This window comes from Parasteatoda tepidariorum, chromosome 8 (assembly GCF_982258835.1).
Source record: "Parasteatoda tepidariorum strain Cologne lab strain chromosome 8, Ptep-v5.0, whole genome shotgun sequence".
Lineage (NCBI taxonomy): Eukaryota > Metazoa > Arthropoda > Arachnida > Araneae > Theridiidae > Parasteatoda > Parasteatoda tepidariorum.
The window spans coordinates 103,328,543-103,338,961 of NC_141762.1; positions in this window are offsets into that span (position 1 = coordinate 103,328,543).

Genomic DNA, 10,419 nt, shown 5'->3' on the forward strand with positions numbered 1-10,419 from the left:
AGGATGTACAGTACGCATAAAAACGGGTGAACTTGATTTACTCTTGATCTAGTGATCGGATCTTTACCAGTATAATTCTCAAAGTTTAAATTGCATAAAAAAATAAAAGTGTTAGTCCATCTAATCAATGAATTCCAGTACGTGATCACTAGTTAAAAGTTATTCAGGATCTACAGTACGCATAAAAACGGGTGAACTTGATTTACTCTTGATCTAGTGATCGGATCTTTACCAGTATAATTCTCAAAGTTTAAATTGCATAAAAAAATAAAAGTGTTAGTCCATCTAATCAATGAATTCCAGTACGTGATCACTAGTTAAAAGTTATTTAGGATCTACAGTACGCATAAAAACGGGTGAACTTGATTTACTCTTGATCTAGTGATCGGATCTTTACCCAGATAAACTCAGCAAAAACCATTTAATGTAAACCTAAAAAGGTTTGTAATGTGGTTTACGTGTAAACCTTCTAACGTTAAAGCGAGATCTGTGACAATCTACTATATTCTACGTACATTATCCTAATCCAACACCTTAGAAAACAACCTTCTATATGAGAACCTTATATCCAGGTTGATTTAGGGTTTTCAAACGTGAAAAAATATTTTCACAAAGCGAAAATAATCTCCAATCTAGGTCATTATAAGGTTTCTTTTCGCGAAGTCTTGTATGCTCAACTAAAATCCCCCTTCTTAATAAATTTTAATGGACTACGCAATTTGATCCTATACCCAGAAAGCATGTAACCTTACGACAACCTTGCTTTGGAATTTTCTTTTCACTGTTACGAAAATGTTGATACTAAAAACCTTTTTTCAATAAAGCAAAAATATTGCAGTTTCAAACCTTTCATCCTAAAAGGATTAAAATTCAGTTTTTAAAGCTTTTTAAAAAGTATTGTCACTTCGAAAAAATCGTCACTTAGATTCATAATGACGTTTTAGCTGACGTCACAATAACGATAGGATCAAATTGTATTTGTCCATTGAATATTCAAGACAAAGTGGGTTTTTTGCTGAGCATACAAGACTTAGCGAAAATAAACCTTATAATTACCTAGATTTAAGATTATTTTCACCTTGAGACAGCTTTATTAAAGGATTTTGTCACGCTTGAAAACCTAAAGGCCTGGTTTCTTAGGACAGGACGCCGTCAGCTGGAAATCAGCGCTAACCTCTGATTGGTCCATTTGTGAGTTTGATAGTATACGTCATCGAACGCTCATCTTGAACTACAATTGCCGTCCAACTCAACTGCAGTTGGATTACAACGTGACGTTAACCACAGAAGCAATGGCGGACAACATCCAACAGCACATTGAAATCAGCCAAGATTCTGATTTTGACATTAAACATAGCTTCTTCATTAATCATAGCACTCTTCATTTAGCTCAGCTATAATGTGTTTTTTCTTGGACAAAGTCATTATTTGTTCTCTAAAACACTGGTCGACAAAAACAAAATCAATACAAATTCAAAATAAATATTTGTTTACGTTATTAACGCATGCGCAATGAGAGATAATGTCTGCGTTGGACGGACTGCTCACGCTGAGCTAACAAAAAAGTATTTTTTTGGCGTCAGCTCTACATCAACTTTCCGCTGACGCCCAGATAAAGCGCTAGTCCTAAGACACCAGACCTTAAGTCGACCACGATTTAAAGTTTTTATATAGAAGGTTGTTTACTAAGGTTATGGATTAGGGTAATGTGAATAAAGTAGAGCTGATTGTCACAAATCTCGTTTTAAGGTTATAAGGTTTACACGTAAACCGCGTGACAAACCTTTTTAGGTTTACATTAAAAGGTTTTTGCTGAGTGAAAATAAACCTTACTTTATTATCTGGCATAGCTAGTGTGACGTCAGTATGAATTTAAGTGACAATACTTTTTAAAAAAAGCTTTACAAAATAATTTTTAATCCTTTTAGGATGAAAGATTTGAAACTGCAATATTTTTGCTTTATTGAAAAAAGGTTTTTAGTGCAAACATTTTCATGACAATTAAAAAAAGTTTACGACATAAGTTTGCCTTAAGGTTACATGCTTTCTGGTTTACATTCTAGGACTCAATCTTAATGACTCGTGGGAGTGATCTCAAATGTAAAAATTAATGAATGGCGACAATATTTTTTAAGTTACGGAATCAAAAACAAAAACGTACTTTCTCTGAATAAGCATGCTTTTTTTTTTTTTTACGAATTTGGATTTCTGTTCCCCAAAATATAGGGGGCAGTCGCAGTCTGGGAAATACTGATCGAATCGCTTGGTTAGGAGAGAGATCCAAAGTTTTGCCCCAATAATGCGAATTTTACCTTTCGCGTATTTCGCTATATTTCAAAAACTTTTAAAACGAATTGATAAAAAAAAAATTATAACATTCGTTAAATTCATTTTAAAAAACACAATTATAAAATTCGTTTCTCCAAAGATTTTTCCATACAAGAAGTAACCTCTATTAAATATTTATTATTTTATTTAATAACAGTCAAAAAAGTTTTGAATTGTAAGTTTATAAAAATTTTTGCGTCATTTTAAAGAGCATAATTTTACGTGGCAAAATACAAAATGTGAGCAAAATGGGTTGAACAGTCTCCGAGAAATAGAATTTCGAAAAAGGCAGACATTTGAAACTCGATTTCTCAGGAACTATTCAACAGATTTTGCTCAAATTTTGCATTTTGCCGAGTAAAATTATGTTCTTTAAAATTTTTTCTCTAATGGCAGGCACTGAACTTGCCTTAGAAGATGCCGGAAGTATTACTCATTTAACGTTTCTCAGTGGGCACCTGTGAACCTGAGCCGAACAACATTACCCACACTGCCACAGATACTCGTTTATAGCAGTGTTTCTTAACCTTTTTAAGCCGCGACCCAAATTTGAGAAATATGTTCATGTCGCGACCCAAAAAAAAGTCACAATTAGGCTGAGTAAGCCACAATGACTTCTTCTAGAAGGTGTTAGTATTACTTATTATTACTAACTTTTTTGGTTCGACTCAGCGCGACCCAGCGCGACCCAAAATTGGGTCGCGACCCATAGGTTAAGAACCGTTGGTTTATAGGGTGGGCCACATTTACACTTCACACAATAGAGAACAACACTCTGAGAGAAACATACGTGTCCTCAGAGGCCATTGGCTTCACAGTCAGGCTCACTAACCGCTCGACGATCTGGCCAGCATATTCTTTAAAATTAAAATAGCAATTATACTTTTTAGTAAAAAATTACGTAGAATATGCTTAAGTAAAATAATTTCTGAAAGTATTCTTTAATAAATGAAGTATATTATAACAGACGCCACAAACTGGAACTCATAAGTTAGCGCTAATGAACTATGCAAAATTCTTCAAGGATTTTTCTAAAAAAAGAAAATATTTAACCCTTTGGGGATGGGTGATTCAGAAAAGCATTCGTACAAAATCAGGATCAGGACGTAATTAAATAAGAAACGGCAACTTAAATGTAGTCGTTTCTAATTTGACAGACTTACTTTGCTTTTACTTTAATTATTGTTAGTTTAATCATGTATGTAATCAATGTTAATTCAAATTATAACTAAATAGTTTTATTTTGAACAAAGTAATGGTGAATTAAATAAATCAAACAATTCTCCACCCACAAATAAAGTGCTAAAGAATTACTTTGATTACCAGTTTTATCTTTTTACCCTGGTTGATACGGTTTTATGCTGTCACGTATTTGTGACAGTGGGCGCGAAAGGGTTAAAGGCTGGTCATTTGTCTTAAGTCTAAGAAAATTAAGAACTAATAAAAAAAATCGTTTGCACTATATTTATATATTAACCCAGACTGCAATGAAAATATCAGCGACATTCATTTGTGAGGTCACGTGAGAAGATGTTTTTGATGAGTCGGGGAATTTCACCAGCAGAAAAGGTTAAGTTAAAAGAGAAAAATTATAACTCTGGAAACCTTTTTCATGAAATGTTTGCTAAAAAACGAAATAATTTGCAAGTCTTTATACTAGAACTTTCTGGTGAAAGATTGAAACTACAAGATCTGGACTAAAAGGAATGTGGACCTAGTTATCAATTGTTCTACCAACAGCTGCCAAGAACACCAGGCGATGTGTTTTTTTTCCTTCAACGGTGACATCGATCCAATGAGAAAGAAAAAAGCATCGAAGTTCTCTTTTCTTGCAGGTAACGAAGATCAACTAACAGATGTGTCTGTTCCTTATTTCTGTCTGATCTATTATTACTTCGATATACACTCTTATCTATAGACCTTTTGCTCTTTTTCAATACCTATTATTAGTTCACCTTCTCCCTATATCTTGTTCAGATTTTCAATCCTTAATAAAATACTTTTTATTCATCCAAGTAAATAAAATAAAATACTTAATATTCATCAAGTATAATACTTAATAAAATACCTTAATAAAATACTTTTTATTCATCAAGTGGAGGACACTTGATGTTAAGACAGTTTTTTTTTAAAATTATTATTTCATTCTTTAAATTTAATGAATCAGTTTTAGTTTCATATGAAAGAAAAAAATGTTAATTATTAAATAAAAAGTAACAAAAATAAAATGTTTCTTTGTTGATCTAAGTAGGAATTGACTTTTAAAAAATATTATTACTTGTTTCTGTTATATTCGAATGTGGGATATCCCATCACTACAGAAATTTTTCGCTCTTCTAATTTGAATGAACCTCCAGCCCCCAGGATGCATTCAGAGAAATCTCTTTTTGATAGCAATTTTGTGACACCTTCCATGCTTCAGAAATATCTAGTTTTCATCTATTCTTGGTGAATGCTCTGGATCATTGTAGTGTATCTACCACTATAAATATACAATTCCAATTCACTAGTATATAAGGCATGTTAACGCGATCCTATGGTGAAGTACCTTTTCATTCGATAGCTACCATCCCCACATGGATGATATTACAACATGATGTGAACACGGCTACCTTGACACAGAAGCTCCCACTTCGATAGGAACGCGCCTACTTCGATGGATGGTCAACAATGAACAGTTGACTTGCTACTTGTCCACCTCCTCGAGTCGTTGCTACTCAGTCTCTATCACAACGCCGGATTGCATACACTCGACTGCTAATGGCAACACAGAAGCGACCACGACCGCAAACATAATACAGCTCTCACGATCAGCACTCAAAAGTACGGTGAACTTAATACAGTACTCCCAGCTTCTCACAAAACAGCAATGAATCAACTAGTGGTATAACGTTCATCGAATTCGGTAGCAGATAAAATTCTGGTGGGGAAGTACTGTAGTGTATCTACCACTACAAAAATACAATTCCAATTCAGTAAGACATGTTAACGCGATCCTATTTTGTGGGACCTTGTCATAGATTAAGGTTGTCGATAGCTACCATTACCACAATCATCAAATGCACTTTTGTCATCAAATACTGATAAGTCTTGGGAAGGGGAGTCTATTTTAGAGCGCTCGGGCTATGTCGACTTTTTTTACTCAATTTTATAATGAACTAAATAAAGCATCTACATTTTTAAGTAATTTTGCGTTAATTTTTTTGCTTTTTGCGTTAATTTCTTTGGATAATTCTTTTCATTTGAGATTCATTTAAAAGTGAAAACCTTCTTTATTAAATCTAAATGTGCAATAAAACGGAAGTTCTTGAATTATTAAATTTTTAAAAATTTATATACTAAAAAATGAATTGGCAAGAGCTGTTGACTGATTTTGTTCAAATTTTATTATTTGTCGTAGTAACTTAATATTGTTTCAAACGATGGGAAAGTTTGTATACCTTACAATTCAAAATTTTTTCGACTAGCATTTATTAAAATAATAAAACGAATAATTAATTATTAAAATGTATTTTTTGAATGGAATTATCTCTTGATAAATGCATTTTACAATTGCGAACGCAAATTTTTGATTCGAATAAAAAGTTTTCGACGCATGGCGAAATACGCTAACAGTAAAACTAACATTAAAGGGTCAAAACTTCGGACCGCTCTCTTGATCAAGCTATTGGGACTCATTTTTTTAGATTAGGGCTGTTCCACCCCCACATTTTGAGGGTCCAAAATCTGAATTCTTCGGGGGGGGGATATTTATTCGAAGAAAGAATCTTTTTGTGTCTACTTTCGCAACTTAAAATATCGCCTGCACTACTTATTGGGTGTACAAATAAGTTCCCGCCTTTCGTCACAAGATGGCGCCACCAGAAGATTACGTAGAAATAGACTGGTGTTAAACGTTTAATTGTAAGTGTGTTCATCTGGTAACAACATAAACTTAAAGTATTAGTGATTCCGCACTAGCATTACGTAATTTTTTTCATTCAAAAATTTCAAGTTTTGTGCCAAATAAGCTTCATTTGCGGGAACTACCTTTTTCATTAGAAGAAATCTGCAGCTGAGAAAAATCGATTGCTTGAAGAAGCATAGGGTGAGGCTGTTCTAAGTGGGAATAGTTGTCGTGAGTGGTTTCAGAAGTTTGAAAACAGTAAGTTTGACGTGGAAGACAAAGAACGCAATGGAAGGCCGAAATTGTACGAAGACCATGAATTGGAAGAATTACTGGAAGAAGATTCATTCCAAACGCGCAAAAAACTTGTTCTTACATTACAAGTGACTCAGCAAGCAATTTCACATCGTTTAAAATCGTTGGGAAGGACCCAAAGGCAAGGAAACTGGTTTTCATACGAACTAAAGCCAAGAGACATTGAAGTTCGATTTTGCATGAAAATTGATTCTGCTACTTAGAAATACTTCAATATGAAGTTCAACCCCACCCGACGTAGTCACCAGACCTTCCCCCTTCAGATTATCACCTATTCCGGTCGATGTCACATGGTCTGTCTCAGCAGAAATGTACACCATTTGAGGAAACCAAGCAATGAGCCACCTGGAGAGCCATGGTATCTCGACAGAGCGTTTGTCTTCCAATGATATGAACCGGGTTCGAATCCAGCGATGGCAGGTCAATACGAATTCCACACCCGGCTGGCACCGACCACAGTGCTGACGTGAAATATCCTCAGTTGAAGACGGATCATGGGTTTGTCACCTTATGGGGTCAGGCTAAACGTGGGAGGTTCCTGTGGTCTTCCTCTCCATGTTTACTATGTAAATGCGGTTTAGTTCCATCTGAAAATCCTCCACGAAGGCAAATTTCTCCCAATATTCAATCCAAGAGTTCTCTTGTCTTCTGGGTTGTCTTCAAAATTGCAAGACTACGACGTTGAACATAAATAGTCGTAAACCCTGAAATCGGGTCTGCTGTTCAGCGGGGGCTATAAAATAAAATAAAATTGCTTTAATCATTGTATGTGGATAATCATGCATTGTAATCATGCAATAAAATTGCTTTAATCATCTATATTTAATGCAGATAGTTTTTAAGAAGAACATTTCCTTCAGAATCATTTCCAAGAAATAGGAAAAAAATTAACTGTAAATCTGACCTATTATTCCTTATTACACATATTTATTTACTGTGTAAAATAACTATTTATTTACTGTGTAATATTGCAAAAACTGTGGTGTTTATCTGTAAGAATTAGGTGTTTAAAAACTCAAAAAATTGTGAAAGTTAAAACTTTGTTTCAAGTTAAAACCGAATCGAAGGTTTATACACATTTTTACCCCTTAACGATCGGTTCATTTTCAAGAAAACGGTCATAAAAGTGCGTCATTTTTTGGTTTTTGCATTTGTATTACGTATTTGATTAGTGCTGATATCTATTTTAAAATAAACTAACTAGCTACATTTACCTTAAAAATATCCTGGTACTGCCGACTGGTGTGTAAAATGAGAAATAAAATGTTCTCCGGGTAAAAGAAATGAATTAGTTTTATTCTTATTGGCGCGTTACTACTGAACACTCCAGCCCGGAAATATCACGGAAGCGAGAAATAGAGGGCGAAACCTCACCCCGTCATTTTCACGGGAGCGAGAAGGAAGGGGTGAAAGGAAATAGTTAAATCTAAACTCGAATGAAGAAAGGAAGCTTGAACCGATATAAGATGCATTTACTACATTTATGAATTATTTGTAATAAATTATTTTGGTTCAAGCTTCCCTTGTTTATTCGAGTTTAGATTTAACTATTTCCTTTAAATTGTGTATAGACCCTCGATTCGGTTTTAACTTGAAATGTTTTAACTTTCACAATTTTTGGAGCCGCGATGGCTCAGGAGATAGAGCGTTCGCCTTCCAACGAAGCGACCCAGGTTCGAATTTCAGCGATGGTGGGTAGACATAAATCGGTATCCAGCTTGCACCAACCAGTTCTGAGGTTAAATATCCTCAGCGGTAGACGGATCATGGATTAGAGTCCCTTTGCCGTCGGATTAACAGTAGAAGAATTTCGTGGTTTTCCTCTCCTTGTAACGCAAATGCGGATTAGTTCCATCAGAAAGTCATCCGCGAAGGCAATTTTCTTCCAAAATTGGATTCAGGAGTTCCCTTGTCTTCTGGGTAGTGTTCAAAACAACAAGCCTACGGAGTAACATTAGTAGTAGTAAACCCAAAATTCAGCCTGCTGTTAAGCGACGGTTACAAAATCTCACAATTAATCATTTTATAATATTTACTTTCTATTCGCTACTGTTGTTTGTTTGTTTTTTAATCCAAATTCGTATTCCTCTTATTATTCTGGCTGTCTGGGCTGTGCTTAGGGTTGATAAACAATCTAATTTAATATTAAGAACTGATTTAGATACTGTAAGAATTTTTCGTGTGTCTGAACACCAAAACTGGTGTAAACTACATTGCACCAAATTTTTGCCTGACAACACCAAAATCAGGGATAGTTCATGGTGACACCTAGTATGTTCTTTTACTACTTGATATAAATAAGCCAACTACCCTATTTGTTATTTAGTAACATACAATTTTATATTACTACAGTAAGATATGATACATATAAGAAGTTACTTTAATTACGAAATGGAATTTTCTGATTGGTTATGAGTTATTCATTGTTTTAAATTTTGCTGTTAGCGATTCAGTTTCTCACGTATTTTAAAAATAACATCAGTGATCATTTCTAATTTATAGCTCTATTTGAAAAGAAATAGTTTATCGCGCACTCTTAAATACTTCATTATTTCATATTCGATGTGTCTATTAATTCATTCATTAAATATAATGAATTTATTTTAGTTTTATATGTGAGAAAAAATTGCAATTATTTATTAGAAAGTAACTTTAAAAAAAATTTTTTTGTTGACCTTAGTAGGAATTTACTTTATATATATGTATATATATATATTTTATATTACTTTTTTTTAGAATTGGAAATTAACTTTTAGATGGCATCAGAATGATAGTAATGAAAAGAAAGAAAAAACGAGGATAGTCTTGGATGATTCTTATTATCAAAACTAATTTATCAAAAGAGATTATTAAAGTTAGGTCTTTTCATATTTTAGGGAAAGGAGAGGTTCCTATTCATGAGACGACGTTATGGATTGCGTTTAATACCTGTCAATTGGGATCATTTTTCAGAGCCGGTGGATTAAATTTCAAACCGATTTGCCTGCTTTGTCTTCGATTCAATTCAAAACATGATTCTTAGACCTTTGGGACGACGGTTTTCGGTTGCCAACTCCGCCAACTAAATATAATATGTTTAAACAATGCTTATCGACTAAAAAACACAAAGTTCACCAACAAATATTTGCGCATTAACATTTTGCACGAGGTTAAAGTAGTACCCAAAGATTCATAATTTAAGGATGTTTACAGTGTTTTGGCTAATTAATAGATATGCTTTTCAAATGAGAACGGATATATATATATATATATTTTTTAATTTGATTTGAAAACAGCAAAATATTTCATGTTGATGATAAAATGTTACCTTTAGTTTTAATAGTGCACTTAATAAAAACACCAAGATGAATAGTATTTCATTAAGAAATTTTAACACTATGAGGTTATTTATGCAGAGAAATGTTCGTTTTCATATAAAACGAAATTTTCTTACATATGTGAATCAGAATTAAAATAGGAGAGAAAAATTATTATAATATGATGTATTATAATATGTTACGTAGTTAAACTATTGTGTGTTTACTAAAAAATATCTTGATCATATATATATACATGGAATCACTATCTAAGTCTTAATCCAGATCAACAATTGTATCACAGTTATGGCATTTAGTACATGAGCATAAATCAGAGCAAGAGATTGCGTTTGCTTTGTGTGTACATTTATTTGTTAAACTGGAGCATTTTTGGCATGCACATACAATGATTTTAGCAAGATATTTGATATACATGGTTCCAACAAATGTTCTATGCTCTGTAGGATTCTTAAACAGACACAATAAATGCTACTCCTTTAATATGACGCATGAAGACAGGAAGTAGAGCATTATTAGTTTGAACCTCTCACTTCATTTACTGAAGTGTTAGTAGGCTGCCCATAAAATCCACGA